Source organism: Emydura macquarii, unplaced genomic scaffold, assembly GCF_026122565.2.
Source record: "Emydura macquarii macquarii isolate MOO-44397 ecotype Brisbane River unplaced genomic scaffold, CSIRO-AGI_Emac_v2 contig_2422, whole genome shotgun sequence".
Taxonomy (NCBI): domain Eukaryota; kingdom Metazoa; phylum Chordata; order Testudines; family Chelidae; genus Emydura; species Emydura macquarii.
In genome coordinates, this window is record NW_027132559.1 from 35,838,217 (window position 1) to 35,857,623 (window position 19,407).

The 19,407-nt window shown below is 40.3% G+C and overlaps 1 protein-coding gene across 3 annotated transcripts in view; it reads right to left on the reverse strand.

Annotated features, from left to right (window-relative positions):
• Positions 1 to 19,407, reverse strand: part of RUNDC3B (RUN domain containing 3B) — a 158,000-nt gene that overhangs the window by 117,064 nt on the left and 21,529 nt on the right. The gene's annotated exons all lie outside the window — the stretch shown is intronic.

A 19,407-nucleotide genomic window follows, 5' to 3' on the forward strand; every position in this document is an offset into this window, starting at 1 on the left:
TAATCTCTTTAAAAAGTTAAAACCTCAAATATCAGTTTTATGTATTCTTTCCCTAAAATGTCAGTGTGTGTGAAATCAGGTTGCAGATCTTCATCTCTTGTAAATTGTCATACCTCCAAATGCAATTATGACAATTTACATCAGCTGAGGATCTGCCCCAAGCCTAGAAAGCTCAAACCTAATTTCAAGAGGGCATTTGCTATATGACTTGCCACCTCACTTCTTGACATTGCCACATGAATTTATACAGGGAGTTGAAAGTCTGAAGAGAGACTCATTAAAAAAAAAAAATAGGGAGAAGCAGGTATAGTATCTGTCTTTCCAAACAGAGAGAGAGAGCAATCACAAGGATTTCCAGTGTAGAAACATTTTCAGTTTCTTCTCTTATTTAAAAGAACCAATGAGGATTTTTATCCCCAAAGAAGCTAATTGGTTTTTTTTGTTTGTTTTTTTTTTTAAAGAGGAATTTATATAAAAAACAAGATGCACATTGGACACCAGGCGATTTAACTGGCTCATGACAGACTGAAATAGCTACCAAATGAATCTGGAAAGAATCTGTTTTTAATCCAGGCTGATAGATGATGGCAGTCAAGAAGTTTGTGTGAGATATTTAAAAGAATTCACATAGGCTTCATCCCATCATACCACAACAGAACTTGAAAAAAAACTTTGCCCTTGAAAAATAATCTTGGCCAGCCGGTTTCATTCATTCATTCCCCCCTTCCCTTAGAATTGTGTCTGAAATATCTTCCAAAATGTCAAAGGATTCCCTATTGCTTAAAAATCAAGTTTACTTTGGTGAGGAATCGTTATTTTTAGATTATTTTTCTGACTGTCAAGGTTTACTTCCATTCTCTGATTCTCTTCTCAGCATGTAATGTATGGAGACAACTGAAAGTAAACAAAAATCAGCATTAAGGTATATATAAAAGGTGAGGGTGCACTATGTAACCACAGACAACAGAGCAAGTCAAACAGGATAACTTAGAAATAGATAAACAGTCAACTCATGTATATAATCATTTTGCAAAGTTATTGAAAAATTAGTAATGAATATAGTTTACACAGCTGAAAATATTTTACAATGAAACCTACTATGTAATATAAAAAAGAGGTCACATTAAAATGCTGAAATTAACTGTTTGAAAATAGATTACTGCAACATGACACTGCAAATAGCCCCTCGCCATAAGAGAGCCACTGGATGCTCAGGTCAACAAGAAAGCTTCCCCCCACTTTCCTTAATAAGAATATCTCAGAGGAACACCAAGAACCTTTTTAGCCAAGGCTTCAGACCATCTGAAAGATGCCCCAGTCTAACTGCAGCAAATAGAGCCAAAAAAAAAAGTCTAAAATATCCCATCTTTTCAGCTTTTTGGGCCAGAATTCTTAACGTAAGCTCTCTAGTTTTTGTGCTCATTCTCAGGGAATGTCAGTAGGTTATACATCTCCAGATGGTTAGTTAAAAAATTAACAAGGACAAGCTCAAGTCAGGATTGGTTCACCCTAGAATGATGGAGGCCCAGTATACCCCATCACATGCAGCCTCAAAGACCTTCACTGCCAGAACTGACAAGTGTCATACTTCTCACATCACTCTCATGCATTTGGCATCCTTATCATGCCTGCCCACATCTCAGGTAAAATCTCACACATAATGAGACACTCCCCATGAGATGGCCAACAGGAAGGTGCACTGGGCTGGATGCCAGGAAACAGATTTCTGCTTTTCTCTCTACTACTAACTAATTGTAATGTTCCTGTGCATTTTACATCCCTTATTACCAAGTCAGGCCTCATATTGCTATACTAGGAGAGAGGTAAGCATCACCGGATCCATTTTACTAATAGGGTAACAGGCTTCATGTGGGTATTTCAGGCACAGCAGGGGATTAGTACCCAGGTCTCTAATGTTACAGGACCCAAGTATCATCCACTGTGTCATACTGGCATTCAGAATGAATATACCACAGCAACATGCTTGATGGTGCTGCCGGTAACCAATACTCTAATTACTGGACCACAGACTTCTCCCAGAGCCAGAGAGAACCAAGAAAACCTGACATCTAGTATTCGACTGTTGTCTTACAAACCGTTGTGTAGCCCACTTGGGACCTGTCTGCATCAAGAATAAACAGCCTGCTTCTGCTACCTGATACTCTTTTAGCTCTAGTGGAAGAGGTGTATACTGTGGCTCTGTAGGTTCTGGCTTCAAATTCTACAATCCATCATGCTTACAGAGCTAGCTGCACCTTTGATTCCCCTTAGTTTCCGAGTGCACCCCTCTCAGGCATTAAGCCTCATGCTCTTACATTTTCTGGGGTGAAATTCCACAATTCTCCTACTCTTAGACCAGATTCTGGGCTCCAGTTCCCCTGTGCACTAACTAACTGTGATTACTCAGCAGACCCGACTGGGTTTGGCACCTCCAAGTCTTCCCTTTGGGAGCTGTGTACACTGAATACAGTGACCCAAGACATCTTTCTTAAGCCAAAGTATTGTTTAATCTTAATAGTAGAAATGCAACAAAGCATAAGAGAAAGGATTTAAAAAGCAATGAAAATGCATGTCTATCCTACCTAGAGGCTGATTGTTCCTTGGCAGAGACCCTAGACAGGTTCCTCTCAACTCCAGGCCCCTGGGGTCTGGGTCTGTGAGAACCGCTTCTCATCAGTAGATCCCAACCACCCCATCCCCACTCTCTTGAAAGCATCACATTTATCCACATATGAGGCCTTTGTCTTAGGCTATGTCTACACTAGAGAGCTTACAGCGGCGCCATCACCACATATGGCGGCAGCGCTGTAAGATCGCTAGTGTAGCTGCTCTATGTCGACAGGAGAGAGCTCTCCCATCGACACAATTAATCCACACCCAAAAAGTGTCAGTAGCTATATTGGCAGGAGAAGCTCTCTCGTCGACATAGCACTGTCCACACCAGCATTTATGTCAGTGTAACTTATGTCACTCAAGGGGGTGGTTTATTCATGCATCTGAGCAACATAAGTTATACCAACATAAATGGAGATATAGCCATAGACTTACTTCCCAGGTTTTTTGGTTCTCTGGTGTTTACAAACCAGAATCTTCCTCCCCCCTTTAACAAACCAGTTCATTGAACTCAATAGGGGGTGGGATATCAAAGCAAAATAGGTCTACTATTGTCCTTCAAGTATGCATAAAATAGGTGGCTATCTGAAACTATTATCCTTTTTTCTGCATACATGCAGATAATCCCTGCTTATATTTACTCCTCGCAGTCACGCAGAGCCTCACCAAAATAGTCAGACAGAACATTATTAATAAACTATTATAGAGCAGCTCCACATCAGTCACACAACCCATGAAGGAAAAAACAGTATATGATTATGTAATTAGAAACTGTATCATATATAAATATCAATAATGGGACAGAATTAACAGTGAACTTAATTATGTCATTCCCTAATTTTTGAGTGTTTGACTTTGCCATGTTTATGTTCTTTTAATACAGTTCTTTTGCATGCACAAAATATAGGCCCACTTCTTATACTGGCATTTATTGAGGGCCTGGATGTTTTAACACAATGCTAATAAGCTACAGAGCCTCTCATTTGTACATAAATCACCCATTTGAATCTAGCACAGTGCAACAAAGGTGAAAAGTGGTCCCATCGATATTTGGTGGTCCCTATGTGAGGTGAGGTTGGTGGGTTTCCATTCCAGCTCCCACTTTACAAACTCACCACTGCATCTGCACTGATTAGCAGACTCAGCAGAGAGGCCAAAAAGTAGAGAGAGACTGAACAACTTTTATTAGAGTAAGTCTCCTCCACAAATCAAAGTTGAAGTATGCTGGCAATACACTATGCATAGAAAGCTTGCTCTGCTACTGCCAATAGATAAGCAAAGGGCTGTCACGCCTACACATTTTATCAGTATTAAATCCACACAATTGTTTTTAAGCAGAAGTTTATACTTATATACAATTTATTTACAAAAAAGATAAACAAGCTTACTAAATAATTTGCCTAAAAAGTCATCTGGAGTGACTGCATATCTGTCAAGCTTTGAGCAAATACAAGAGAACCTGAAATAACAAAATAATAGTGATATTTACTGTGAAACCTAATTAGCAACATATTAATGACAACCACTATTACACTGCAGATTCTAAATATTTCACATTGGGCATTTGTAGTTTTAATAAATACATTGCACCTCTGTTTACAAATTGGATTTAATCTTATTTTTGAGGCTGTTCTTGTACTGCTGTCAAAAAAAGCTAGGAACATTCACATATCCAAAAGATTCCTGTTATCACTATGACGCCACAATTAACATTGTGACAATAAGTCTCTTTTTTTGCCCCCAGTGTTTGGGTCGCAGGGTCAGTTTCTTTGCATGTACAAAATACTACAAAACAAAATCTTAAGTAAACAAAACAGAACAAAAGCAACCAGTTTTCAATTATCTCCCAAAAATCTGAGAGTCATGAAATAACCCAGGCATACAAATTCAGTATCATTTTCATCAAATACAATGGAGAAAATACAAGAGGCCTTTAATTTCTTTATCTGCAAACAAGTGTTCTTCATTGCAAGGCCTGGGAGTCAGTGGCGTCTCCCATCAATCCTAAGTGTGGCTCGCTGACTAATTATTTATATTCCAATTTATTTTATTTTTAATATAGAATATGTACCAAGCCTACCAAAGTCCATCTTCTTTACACGTCACATTGACCAGATGGTATGATGTGCGCCATTAAGTATATCTGATGTATAATAACCGTAATATTACCATAGCAACCAACGTAGAACTCTGAGTGTTCAACCATTTGTGTTGTATATTATTTTTTGACCCCAGTGAATTACTGGAAAGAATGGTGAAAAATAGTGAAGATCACTGAACTAGCCAGTTAGTCTTCCTGTCATGTGGATAGAGGTCATTTGATGCACACTACAGTTAGTGTGAACTAAACCACCCCCTTGTAGACAAGCGCTTAGATACAGTTTGGTACAGATACGATGCCTATCTCAAGAAAACAAACTCTGAAGGCATCTATATTTTAGGAAAAGAATTAGTTGTGTAAAAGAATGTAAGGATGTTCTTTATTCAGGATATTTCAAAGAGGAGCGAGACTTATAATCTGTTATCAGCACTATATATTAAGTCAAAAGGTAGGTTTCTTTTTAACCCTCCCTCTGCAAAGAAAAGCTTAGTTTAAACCCACACAAAGAATTCTAGATGCATCCCTACTGAAAAAAAAAATTATTTTATAAGCACTCTAAAGTCTTCATTCTACAAATGTTAAGGAAACAGTTAATGATTGGAAAGTGTTTTATAGATTATACTGGATCACTTCCAACTCATTTCCAAAGAAAGGGGAGAACTTTGATATTCCTCAAATGCTTAAGATGGCATAAGCATCTTTTGAGATGTGTATTGCAAATAATTTGTACCCAGATGCAAGCCTTCATATAACAATTGTCTAATATTATGAATAGTAAGGCATTTTACGTACAAATATAGCAAGATCATTTGATCAGTAATTGGCTATTAATATAAAAAATATTTTAGCATAGAAATATTGACTTTAATTGGAAATTACATATCTGGCAATTCTTAAGCATCTCCTTACCAAATTCCAAGACAAGAGTCACCTCTCCAAGGATTGCTAAGAAAAATGGACAATACCTTCTTTGACTTTAAGTTTAAAGACTAAACATTATTTAAGCTTAAAAAGACTATTTTAAGAACTAGAACACTTTCATATAGAAAAACAGGAGTGTTTGGACTCATTTGAAACAGAATTTCAATTCCTATTAAACCATATATCAATTATATAAATAAAAAAAGAATAAGGACGAGCTCAAGCCATTATTCAATATGGATTGAGTAGAGAGTCAAGATAATTTAGATATGCCCAGAAACTTTTGCCTCAGTTTTCAGTAAGAATGTTAACATTAAACACGGGCATGAAGGCAGGATGGCTGATGGAAATGAGTGCATAGAAATGGAAATCATCATATTTGAGGTGGAAGAAAAACTTAAAGAGCTTAATGTACTCAAACTGGAGGCGGACCAAAACATTTTCATCTCAGACTACTGAAAGAACTATAGATTGCTAGTTCATTAGCAAGGAATTTTAATACATTATTCAGGGATAGCACTGCATGACTAGAGAACAGCTAATGTTTGACCTCTATTTAAGAAAGGGAAGAAAAGTACTCCGAACAATTATAGACCTGTTAGTCTGACTCAGCGGCATGCAAGGCTTTAAAACAAATTTCGAAGGAAAAATAATTAAATTCATAAAGGTAAACAGAAAAGGGAATACAGGTTTATCAAAAGGTGAATCATACCAAACTATTTTTCTTTGAAAAGATACCTGATATTTTTAGATAAGGGAAATGCAGCATAATAATATTGGGCTTGGTAAAACATTTGATATGGTACCACCTGGAAAACTTTTAGTCAATTTAGAGAAGATAGGAATTAGCATAAGATGTATAAGGTGGGTAAGGAACTGGCCAAAGGGAGGCAACGCATTGTGATAAAAGGTGAACTTTTGGACTGGAGACAGGTTACTAATGGTGTTCCTCAAGAATCAGCCTTGGGATCAAACTTGTTCAATATTTTTATTCATGACCTTGGCACAAGTAGGAGGAGTGTGTTAATGAAATTTGCTGATGAAACAAAGTTGGGAGGCAGTGTCAACACAGAAGAGGATCAAAACAGTATACAGTAAGATCTGAATGACCTTGAAGACAGGAGTGACAGATATGGGATGTAATTAAATAGTTCAAAGTGCAAGGTCACGCATTCAGGGTCTAATAATAAGAATTTTTGCTATAAACTGGGGGCTCATCAGTTGGAAGTGACAGAGAAGGAAAGAGACCTGGATGAGTTGGTCAATCACAGGATGACTATGAGCTGCCAACATGAGGTGGCGATGAAAAAGCCAAGTGCTATCCTAGGATTTATCAGGTAAGGTATTTCCAGTAGAGATAGAGAAGTATTAATACAAGGCAGCAGCATGACCTCATTTGGAACACTGTGTACAATTCTGGTCTCCCATGTTCAAGAAAAATTAATTCAACTAGAACAGGTGCAGAGAAGAGCTACTAGGGTGATAAGAGGAATGTAGAACCTATTGCATGAGAGGAGATTAAAAGGTCTGGCTTGCTTAACCTAGCAAAGCCAAGGCTGATGGAAAATATGATTGCTCTCCATAAATACATCAGGGGATAAACAAAAAGGCTGGCCACGCAAGGGGCAAATTCTGGATGCAGGTCACTTCCCTTTGGAGGTGCGCCGCTTTGGCCTGCCACTGCCACCTTTGCTACATGGGAGCAGGAGCTCCGGAAACTCCCGGTAGTGGGGGGGGACCCCCGCACACTGGCCCCCCCATTTCAGCACCCTTGCCGATATAAAGCTGAGATGATGCCAGAGCAACTCAGCTTATAGGCACTGGAACAGGGGGGCCATGGCCCAACCACTAGAGCCCTGCAAATCTGCGGATATCTGCTTTATATCCACAGACCATTTTTGTGGATTGAGGATAGGATGCAGATGGTCACAGATTCCATAACTTCCATATTTTCTGGGGCAGGGCTGGAGCAGCTGTCAGCCCTGGCCCATGCCAAAGAGCTGATTGGCAGGCCAGCCTTCCCCGATTCTCCCTGGGTGGCCACCAATCAGCTGTTCACCTGCCACAGGGGCCAAACAGCTGTTGTCAGCGTCGGACTAGCTGATCAGCAGGGGGATCTGACAGCCAAACAGCTCATTGGTGGCTTGGGGCTGCTGATGCCACTGCGGATGCAGATATCCATAAAAGATGAAATGCGGCTCACAGGTCAGATATAAATTTATTCTTACAGATGCGGATCCACAGTTTTGTATCCATGCAGGGCTCTACCCATCACTTTTAAAAGTGGGAGAGCTATACCTAGCCCCTTTTTTCCCCTGCCTTAAGGTGAGTGATGGTGGGGAGACAGCAGAGAGGAGCGAGCAGTGGACAGAGTCTGGGGGGAGAAGAGGCAGAGCGTGAATGGGAAGAGGCGGAGCAGGGGTGGGACCTCAGAGTGGACCGTGGGCAGGGCCATGTTCCAGACACCAGTGGCTCCTCCATTTCTAGGGAACATCCGGCGCTTCTGTGTGTAGCCTCTCCAAATGAAAGACTTACGCACTGCCTATGGTGAAGAGCTAAAAGGACAATGCTGGCACAAGAACAAATGGGTATAAAACTGGCTATGAATAAAATTTAGGCTAGAAATTGGAAAGTTTCTAATCATAAGAGGAGTGAGGTTCAGGAACAACCTCCTAGTTGGAGAAATGGAGCCAAACAACTAGTTTTAACAGACAATTGGATAAGTTTATTACGATTGCCAGCGGTAGTAGTGGATACGGATCAGCAGCCCTGGACTCTCTTTGGGTTCATGTGTTATGTTCCTAAAAATCTCATGCTGCCGGGGTTAGGAAGGGATCCCCACGCCAAATGTATTCTGTTATTTTTGTCTCCTTCCTCTGAAGTACCAGAGATGACCACAACTGGAAACAAGACATTGGACAGGGTACTCCATGGTCTGAGGTGGCACTGAGAATTCTCTCTCTCTGATGCTTGGCTGGCTGGGTCCTTGATTACATGCTCAGGGTTCAACTGACTGCCATATGTAGGGTTGGAAGGAATTTTTCCCCAGGCCAGACTGGCAGTGACTTGGGGAGTTTTTTCCATTTTCCTCTTAAGTGTGGGGAGCAGGTCACTTGGCAGGATCAGCTGGGTATATCTTACTTAATCAATTCCCTGTTATTGTAGGGGCTTCAGGCATTGCTACACCTCAGTCACTCCTATTCTCTGCCTGTGACTCACAACAGTTCAGTCTAATTTCAGTTATTAGAAACCTCAGGAGACTAAAGTACTGCATTTAGTGTGTAGGTAGCTGGGTGGTGTTGGTGATCTACGATATACAAATCGTCAGACTAGGCTATATGGTGGGCCCTCCTGACCTTATACTCTATGATGGAACTATAGTGATAGCTCAGAAAGTGGACTGAACAGAAGATAAAACTAACTAAAAATATTCTGAGTTTCCTACCACAAAGACAAAAACAATTAGAACCCTGCTGCATATGCATGAGTAGATTGCATATTCATGAGCCATATATATTACCAAGACAATTCCACAGAAGTCTTGAGCCAATGTAAAGGTGACCACTGCCAACAGAGCCCTGCAAATCCATGGATATCTGCTTTATATCTGCATCTACGTGTGCGGATGCAGATATCCATGGACCATTTTTGCAGATTGCAGATGGATGCAGATCCAAATTTTATATCTGAAGCCCTGAAAATCTAAGGATATCCACGGATCATTTTTGAGGATCGTGGATCAGATGTGGATACAAATGTTGTATTCACGCAGGGTTCTACCAATAGTAAAACCTACCCAAACCCCTGAAAAAGGCATGCCTTCCCTTTTCAATGGAAATATGGAAAGAGAAAAAATCAGTCTCCCTCTATCTAGCAAGCAGCAGCACTCAGCTCAACTCAACCTGCTCATCTCAGTCTCATCTCTAAATGCAAGCGAACAGCAGCAGCAGCAGCCACAAAGCAGCTAAAACAAAAAAGTAGTCGCAACACATCAAAAGAAAGCTCCCTCACAGCCCAGCAGTACCTCTGCAATACTTCATCATCACTAGTGAGGGGGAGTTTGCAAAAGCTCTGCCAAGGGATTAAATTTAAAAAATGTTCTTGTAATAATTGTAATGAGGTATTGAAATGTTACTGTAATTTAAGATATTAGCAGCTTCTCTTGTTAAATCCCAGATTGTTTAGATAATCTATTGCTGGAGAGGACACATGGGTTAATCTCGGTAAACAGAGAGAAATAGTGGGATTTAAGATCCTTACTAGTCATTGATTTGTTTGTCTCAAGACCATTCCTTGCGCAGCTTCTTTTAGGTAATCGAGTTAAAATCTCTGGAGTTTCACAGGATTTAATTAAGATTAAATAACTCTCCCCATTTATAAACCGCTTTTAAACCAAACAGAATTCACCAACCCTTAAAACAAAATTCCTTTCCCCATCTATTGATATCTAAAAGAATTTATGATATACTGAGGCAGGTCTTGCTACTGACTTTGGAAATAATATACTTTGTTCTTAATTTACCTAGAGATGAGTTTCCCACACCAAAGGAGAGCCAATGCTTGCAAAGGTGTAATCTGTTGAAAGCTCTCCACAGAGCTCACAGAAGAGATTGTAACAAAACATAGTTTGTATTTGTTTCATTTTTTCTTTAAATAAAATAAATAATCATAGTTAATAATTGTGATTATTTTGTTTGTCTTTAATTGTGACATTCCCTAAGACATGGAAAGAACCCCATATGACTAAAATAGTGGGAATCACACTCCTGAACCGGTATTCAGAGAAAGAATAACAGTGGAAAACTCCACCATGTCATCCCTTCAAAGCCCCCACACAAATGTGTTTACTAGTGCTTTACACAGGAGTCACAAATTGGCAAGTAAGCCATCAAAAAGGTAGATGAGGAAGCATGCTGGTTAAGACTCGGGGGAAAAAAAAAAACCCAACACATACACACACACTTTCTCCATTAACAAAATGTAACAGTATGAAGTTTTAAAATTTAACCATCCTTTATAAGTTACCTTTCATTCTAGTACTAAACCACAAAGTTATAGGGGACTACTGAAAATGTCTCATTTTTCTATTAATACAAAGATCTATAATTGATACCAGTCCAGCAACTTTCTGCCTGCACTGGAACACTTACGTCATCCACTATAATCACTACAGACTGCTTTTATCACCCACTCAAAAGATATGGCATTCAAAGTGTGTTAGTCATTGCCATCAACAAAACGCACTCTTTGAAGCCCTGCTTCAGAATACATTTCTTCCAAAAAGAGATAATAAATGTATTATGACGATTCAAATCTTGATTTATTTCTCTAAAATTTTTTGAAGTAAAATAACCATGTACAGTGATCTCTCTCTAGAACACACTAAACTTTTACTGAACCACTAGAAATTTCCTATTCTGCAATACTTTGTGAAAACTTGACAAAATTCCATTTTTAAATTTTTTATAATTTTGATGGCTGATATCAATGGTTATGTTTAAGCATTTTTTTCAGTTTAAACATTTGCAAGCTACAGAAAATTATGGGGGAAGGGTCAGAATTGCTTAATGATAATAGACAAGTTTCCAAGGAAAGTTTCTAGTTCACAGGACCTGGCTCTCATGGGGGACTTCAATCACCCTGACATCGGCTGGAAGAGCAATACAGCAGAGCACAAACAATCTAGGAAGTTTTTGGAATGTGTTGCAGACAACTTCCTGGTGCAAGTGCTGGAGCAACCAATTAGGGGCCGTGCTCCTCTTGATCTGCTGCTCACAAACAGGGAAGATTTGGTAGGGGAAATAGAAGCAGGTGGCAACCTAAGCAGCAGCGACCATGAGATGGTCGAGTTCAGGATCCTGATAAAAGGAACAAAGGAGAACAGCAGGATACGGACCATGGACTTCAGAAAAGCTGACTTAGCCTCCCACGGGATCCTGCCCATCAGCTCCCTGAAGGAGTCAAATATGAGAGGGAAAGGAATCCAAGAGAACTGGCTGTATTTTAAAGAAACCTTATTGAGGGCATACGAACAAACCATCCCGATGTGCAGAAAGAATAGCAAATATGGTAGGCGCCCAGCTTGGCTTAACAAAAGTCTTTGGTGAACTTAAACACAAAAAAGAAGCTTACAAGAAGTGGAAGCTTGGTCAGATGACTAGGGAGGATTATAAAAGTACTGCTTGAACATGCAGGAAGGAAATCAGGAAGGCCACAGCACAATTGGAATTGCAGCTAGCAAGGGATGTGAAAGGGAACAAGAAGGGTTTCTACAAGTATGTTACCAACAAGAGGAAGATTTGGGAAAGTGGGGGCCCCTTATAGAATGGGAGAGGCAACCTAGTGACAGAGGATATGGAGAAAGCTGAGGTACTCAATGCCCTTTTTTGCCTCTGTCTTCACAGACAAGGTCAGCTCCCAGACTACTGCACTGGGCAGCACAGAATGGGGAGGAGGTGAACATCCCTCAGTGCTGAAGGAACAGGTTCAGGACTATTTAGAAAAAATGGACATACACAAGTCCATGGGGCCAGATGCAATGCATCCTGGGTGCTAAGGGAGTTAGCTGATGTGATTTCAGAGCCATTGGCTATCATCTTTGAAAACTCATGGCAACAGGGGGAGGTCCCTGAGGACTGGAAAAAAGCAAATATAGTGCCCATCTTCAAAAAAGGGAGGAAAGAGGATCCAAGGAACTACAGACCGGCCAGCTTCACCTCAATCCCTGGAAAAATCATGGAGCAGGTCCTCAAGGAATCCATTTTAAGGCACTTGGAAGAGAGGAAGGTGATCAGGAACAGTCAACACGGATTCACCAAGGGAAAGTCATGCCTGACCAACCTGATAGCTTTCTATGATGATGTGACCGGCTCTGTGGATGTGGGGAAGGCGGTAGATGTGATATACCTTGACTTTAGCAAAGCTTTTGATACAGTCTACCACAGTGTTCTTATCAGCAAGTTAAAGAAGTATAGGTTGGATGAATGGTCTATAAAATGGATAGAGAACTGGCTAGATTATTGGGCTCAATGGGTAGTGCCAATGGCTCCATGTCTAGCTGGCAGCCGGTCACAAGTGAAGTGCCTCAGGGGTCAGTCCTGGGGCTGGTTTTGTTCAACATCTTCATAAATGTCTGGAGGATGGTGTAGATTGCACCCTCAGCAAGTTTGCAGATGACACTAAGCTGGGGGGAGTGGTAGATACCCTGGAAGGCAAGGATAGGATACAGAATGACCTAGACAAATTGGAGGATTGGGCCAAAAGAAATCGATGAAGTTCAACAAGGACAAGTGCAGAGTCCTGCACTTAGGACAGAAGAATCCCATGCACAGCTACAGACTTGGGACCAACGAGCTAAGCAGCAGTTCTGCAGAAAAGGGCCTTGGGGTTACAGTGGACAAGAAGCTGGATATGAGTCGGCAGTGTGCCCTGGCTGCCAAGAAGGCTAATAGCATATTGGGCTGTATTAGTAGGAGCATTGCTAGCAGATCGAGGGAAGTGATTATTCCCCTCTACTCGGCATTGGTGAGGCCACATATGGAATAGTGTGTCCAGTTTTGGGCCATTACAAAAAGGATGTGGACAAGTTGGAGAGAGTCCAGTGGAGGGCAACAAAAATGATTAGGGGGCTGGAGCACGTGACTTATGAGACTCTTGAGTTCTTAGAAAAGTCTTCAGATACTTTGCCTTCTTGGACTCAAAGAAGAAAACCCTCTCCAGACCCACAACTCCAAAACTGTCCTAAATGTTGAAAGGTGACTGATGCATTTTAGTAAGTTAATCAGAAATAGAGGAAGTGGGGAATAAAAAGGAATCCAAAATGCTCTCAGAGCTCAAATGAAAGGAGAAGGAAAGGCCCTCTAGTATGAAATTTCATGATGTGTACACACACACACACACACACACACACACACACACACACCATATATACTTATACAACAGGTCATTGGGCAAAAAGATATTTGATGAAAATTTGTGTTAAAAAAATCACTGAAGTCAGAAAAAGATATAGAAAGGATTTCCCTGCAGTGTCAAGTGGGTAATTACTCTAACAGTCTTTGTCACTATGTGACAAATATATTCCTACCCCACTGTGTGAAATTTCTCTTCCTATGACAGCAGATAGTACTGTGCTACTCAAATGTCAGCCTACACACAATATTCTTCACTTAATTAATGTATACTTCCTTCCATATCTTAAGTAATTTATAGACTATTAAAAGGTAAATTGCCAAATTGCACACATAAATATACCCTTATCTTATGCTTTATGATCTTGATGCAACCCCATGAGCTGTTTACAGAACTTGGAATTGAACGGAGATCTCCCAAGTCCCAATCCAGCACCTTAATAACTGGAAGTCTGGTCACCCTTCTCCATATTCTCAGCACAAGAGTCTGTTCTAGAACTGTATGAAACACAGGCAATGGATGTTTGCCTAAAGCAGATGGATTACTAGAACCTGATCCAGGAGTAAAAGGAGCAGTCAATCTTTTAGAAAAATGGATCTAGCCCCAGGCATCCCTAAATCTAGCCAGGCCAGGTCCTTTGGAGAGAAAGCAGCACAAGGAAAAAAGTCAATTAAAAAAAACACAGCTAGATAGACTGATACAGATGGTTTATCTTATATGGCTTTCTAACAGCCTCACAGGTCAAAGAGTCATGACAGGGCCTCAAGAGACCCTTACACAGGCCCAAAGCCTCAGTGCAAGGCAACCTCCACGTATACAGAAAGTTCCCAACTGAGGCATTGTGACAGAGTGCCGAAAGCTAATAGGTGAGCCAGCACTCTGATCACTTAGGCACCAGGTCCCCTGGAGAAAGGTGACTAGGGATATGCAGCTAATTAGCAATCAGGCTGGGAGGGCTGATAAAATTAGCCATCAGTTGAAGGTTATAAAAGATGACACAGAAAGGAAGTGAGGAGGGAGGACCTAGGTTAGCTGAGTCTAGTATGCTCTGAGATCTCAAGGAACAGAGATCTCTGTTCCTCCTTGGACCTGTGGGAAAGGGCAAGAAGCACTCTAAATACTTTGCTGCATGAGACTGTGTTGGTTTTGGTAATGGGAATATAAAATCATTCACACAAATTTGTCACTTACTGTAGAGTCTGAGAGGTTTCTGGAGCATCAGAGGACAGGGACGGGGCATGCCCATTACAGACATACAGAAAAAAATTTCAAACAACTCTTTAACAGCCTCAGATACTGAATGCTGCAATGGAGAAGAAGCCAACAGTAATATGGCTAGAACCAAAGTAAACAGTACCCACTTCTTTCAGTGTCAAGGAGGTTCCCACTGACATCAATTACTTTGATGCAAAAAAATCCCTTAGCAAAACTCAGTTACAGACCTTCAATTTCTTGCTGAACAGTAGAAAAGGTCTAGAGGAAAAGTTGTGCCTCTTCCTCTAAGATGAGGAAGGAGTTGGGGCTGAGCTTAACTCACCTTCATTTCGTCTCCATTTTTCAATCTTGAGGATTTCTCAAAACCAGTCTTCAAGATAATGTTGGACACCAAGCCTTTGGTTTTTAAATAACTAGGCTTTTCAAAATGTGCCTATACATGCAGAGAGTAAGGCTAACTAAACCTTTCATCGTCCAAAGGAATGACCTTCACTCAGGCACTGAATATTAGATGGACATCTTTCCTCTCCAAGATGTGCATCATTTGAATCCAGACTTGCTAAAATCAGTTATGTTGATCACAATGAGAATAAAAATTGACTGCAGAACAGGACCAAGAAGCTTACAGACAAAGCTAAAGTCAACCATGGAGACCATGCAACATCAAGGAACTAAATCTAATAACTAAACAAATCACTAATAAAACTAAGTATACTATCACTAATAGATCTTCAATAATTAGATATATACCTGCACAGATTAGGATTTTGGGTGTTGGTTGTTAAGAAAATGAAAAAGCACCAACAAAAAGGAAGGGCATACAGGTTCGAACCTCAAACCTATAACAGTGAGAAAAAGGTAAGTGAAGATTGAAACTATATTTCCTTATAACACTGGGACCCAAGCGTTCAGTAATGCAAGAGGATATAAATTGAGACCCCAACAATCTGAACACCCAGTCAGAATGCTATAGAAAGCTGCGATAATGTACATCCCTAGAGGAAAGATCCATACCAATATGCTGAAGATCTGACCAGTTCATCTTATTTTTAAAATGTTCTAAGATTATAGCTGCATTTTGGAAAGTCTTCTTATGATGTTACTATGTAGATAATGTGCAACTGAACGATATGGTACAAAATAGTTCCAGCTTTATAGCTTCACATACATCTAGGGAATTTGAAAGAAGGCACATAGTGCCAACAGCACCAATGCAAGCAGCTAAATATGCTAGAATCAACAAGGCTCCATGGCTCAAGTTCAAGCAGCACAGCATTAAAGATCAGAAGGGAAAAGGAGGATAATTATCTGTACTAACAATGCCTTGGAGCCCTAGTCAGGGGCCCATTGCTATACAAAGAGAACAATAAGACAATTCATGAACTTACAATATAAGAGAAAGACAAGAAAATATAAAGTCTGGAATAATATGCATATTTCTAATTAAATTGTGCCCTTGTTAAATACCTACTACAAAGAAAAAAATATTGAACCCAATCTCTAAAACTGTAGGTAGCAACTTTTTCATGGTCTGGACCATATCTTAATAAAGAAATTCTCATCATTCACCTCTTCTTGTTTGTGCTGACCTTCTCTATTGCTATTTGCATTCACAAAAAGCTCTCTATGTCAACTTTGGCAATTGCTTACTTTGAAAAGTAATATTAGGGAAATATTTTATTTGTCTTTAATATGATTTAAGACCGGAAAAAGAGGAGAGCACCATGGGATCTGCCATCTTTCTGCAAGCAATCATCAAGTACTTCATGGACCATAGTTTGAAAAACTCTGCACTAAAATATTCACACAGTTTTAAACACACTTTGACCGGAAGATCCTAAATGACAACACACCTAGTTTTGTTTTACTCTTTTCTCAAAACCAAAGTCAAATGTGCTTTATTCTGAATTTTACCCAATAATTACATTGAAACAAACTGATCATTTCTTGCACAGGGCCTAAGAACAGGAGATTCTACAAAAGTTGAAATTTTCATCCATACTGAAGGCATATTTCAGAACATTTAGAAGGACAAGGTATAAAAAACTTAAATTCAGAGTTCATAATGGGAAACACCATACAGCCTTAATTACTGCATGCAAGAAAGAAAGCAAACTCAAAATTCTCTAACTTGTGTGCCTAAATTTACTAAACTAAAGTCAGATTACTGATGTTTCAGTTTAGTTGAACATATGCAACCTCCACGCACCCAATAACAAAAACACTAGCATGAGTTTACAGGAAGAGGTGCTATACTGGATTAGGGGGAAAAAAATTAAAAAGTAATTACTCTGCCATAATATTGTAAAATGGAAGCAAAGATATTTCTCAGTGATAGTGGTTAGGTTTGGGGTTCTTTTTTTTTTTTTTTTTAAATATATTTTATTGAAATGTTTCTTCCCCAAAAAATAAGGGGAGAATAGAAAAAGATAAAAGAACAAAATGGGAAGAGAGGAAAAGGAAAGGAAGGAAGGGGACAGGAAAGGGAAAGCAATGTCTTGGCTTCCAATCTCTGTCTGCCTAGGAATCAAAGGTTTCTAAAAAGTTAGACAAATTTGAAAAGATCTCCAAAACGTTACCCATTAGATCAACCAAGATGCTGAGCCAAGCTTCTAGCCCTGGAGGCAGTCTATTCTTCCATCTAAGCAATACAAGTCATTTGGTCACAAGCACCACTCTACAGAAGTAGAGATTTCTTACTGTAACTGGAGTTTCTTCGAGATGTGGGGTCCCTATTTATATTCCACACATGGGTACGCATACATGCCATGCACCTGAATCCAGAAATTCTTCAAAGCAGTGCCTGTTGGCCTGCACATGTACAGTAGCTCTCCTCATGCTCCCAATCAATGGTATTAGAGGCAATGTGGGTCAACAGCTTTCCAGTTCTTCTTCTTGCCACAAATCCAACAAGATCCGCAGCAGAGGGGATGGAGGGCAGGTCATGGAATACAGATAGGGACCACACATCTCGAAGAACCTCCACTTACAGTAAGTAAACTCCACTTCAAGTGCTGCGTCTTATCCTTATGTATATTCCACATGTAGGTGACTGGAAAGCAATGTTCAGACTGGAAGTGGTACAAGGAAGCCTGTAGCAAAGATGCTTACAATGCTGCTGATCCCACTGCTGCATCAGCAGCCGAGGCACGAACAAGAGCATAGCATGTCACAAACACGGGGATAGAACTCCAGGTGGCCGCTCTGCAGATGTCCTGTAGCAGGACAGTGACTGAATGCAGAACCTCTAGAGAATGACTGGTAGTGGGATACCACTGAGACCTCTGTCTGACCAGCTTGGGCTCCCTCTCACATTGTGATGCTATGACAGGTACTGCACTTACACAGCCTTCCACAAGCAGGGACCATGCCCAGCTTAGTTCAGTGAATGCTTTCCAACTACTCACAAACCAACAATAGAGATGCTCCAGCTGGCTCCCAGCCTGGGACCTCAGGACTATACTGTCTGGCCCTGGTCAAAAACCCTGACCAGTGAAGATTATTATCTAGTCAGCAGTTCTCTCAAAGTGGAAGGAACGTGCACCAGCTTTTGTTACTGAGTAGAGTTTGTCTAAACACTTCACACAAAAACACACTGGTTAAGAAAACATTAAACAAATGTATTAACTACAGAAAAATAGATTTTAAGTGGCAAGTGTAAAGAGATTAAAAGTAGTTACCAAATGAACTAAATGTAGGATCGCAGTTCTACACACTAACAATATTTGAATTAGCAATGTCTCACCCTGAGAGATGGTATAAGCAGGCTACAGGTTTTCAATTCACACAGGCAGAGACTGCTTTCCCCACCTGGGACTCCCCTCCCCAATTCAAAGTTCTTTGTCTTCCAGACACTCCTTCAGGTGTTGAGTTGGGGAGACAGAGAAGCCAAGTGATGATATCATGCTCCTCCTTTTATAGTCTGTTTCAGCTTGCTAAAACAATCAGGCTTGTGACATATGAGGTTGTCCTCATTGGTCAATCAAACCCCATTGTGAACGTGCTTCCTACAGTGAAGCCTTCACTGTAAACAATTCCAGTTAGTGGAATCTATCATTGAATGGGTGAGAGAGAACCATTAATGCTGTCTGGCCACTCCATTGTTGTGCCTAAAAGGCTGTTTGTGGGAGTTTCCTGCCTTGCAACATGTTCTAACAATGTTTCATAACTTCACATACAATGGTAGGACATACAATCTGACAAGATATTAATATTCAGCAGATCAAGACTTAAAATAATACCAAACAAGGCGTACCTTGTACAGAACATATCATAATTATATGACATTGGTGAATATGGCGATTTTGGGATGTTGTTTTCAGAACAGAGTTTCACAAGGACATCATATAGGGACACTGCCGAGGCAGTTTGTGCTTGCATGGAGTTAGATGTGACACCCGCAGAGGGAGGAACTTTTGCTATCTTGTAGCACTCTAACATACATCCTGAAACCCACTTAGAAGCCCTGTGGGAGGATATGGTTTGCCCACACATTCTTTCTGCTATGGCAATAAAAGTCTTCGTGATTTCCTAATAGATTTGGTTCTTTGCAGGTAGAATGCCAAAGCATGCCAGACATCAAGGGAGTGAAGTCACTTGGCTTCAGGAGAAGCATGAGGTTTTGGAAAAAATATAGGTAACTATCA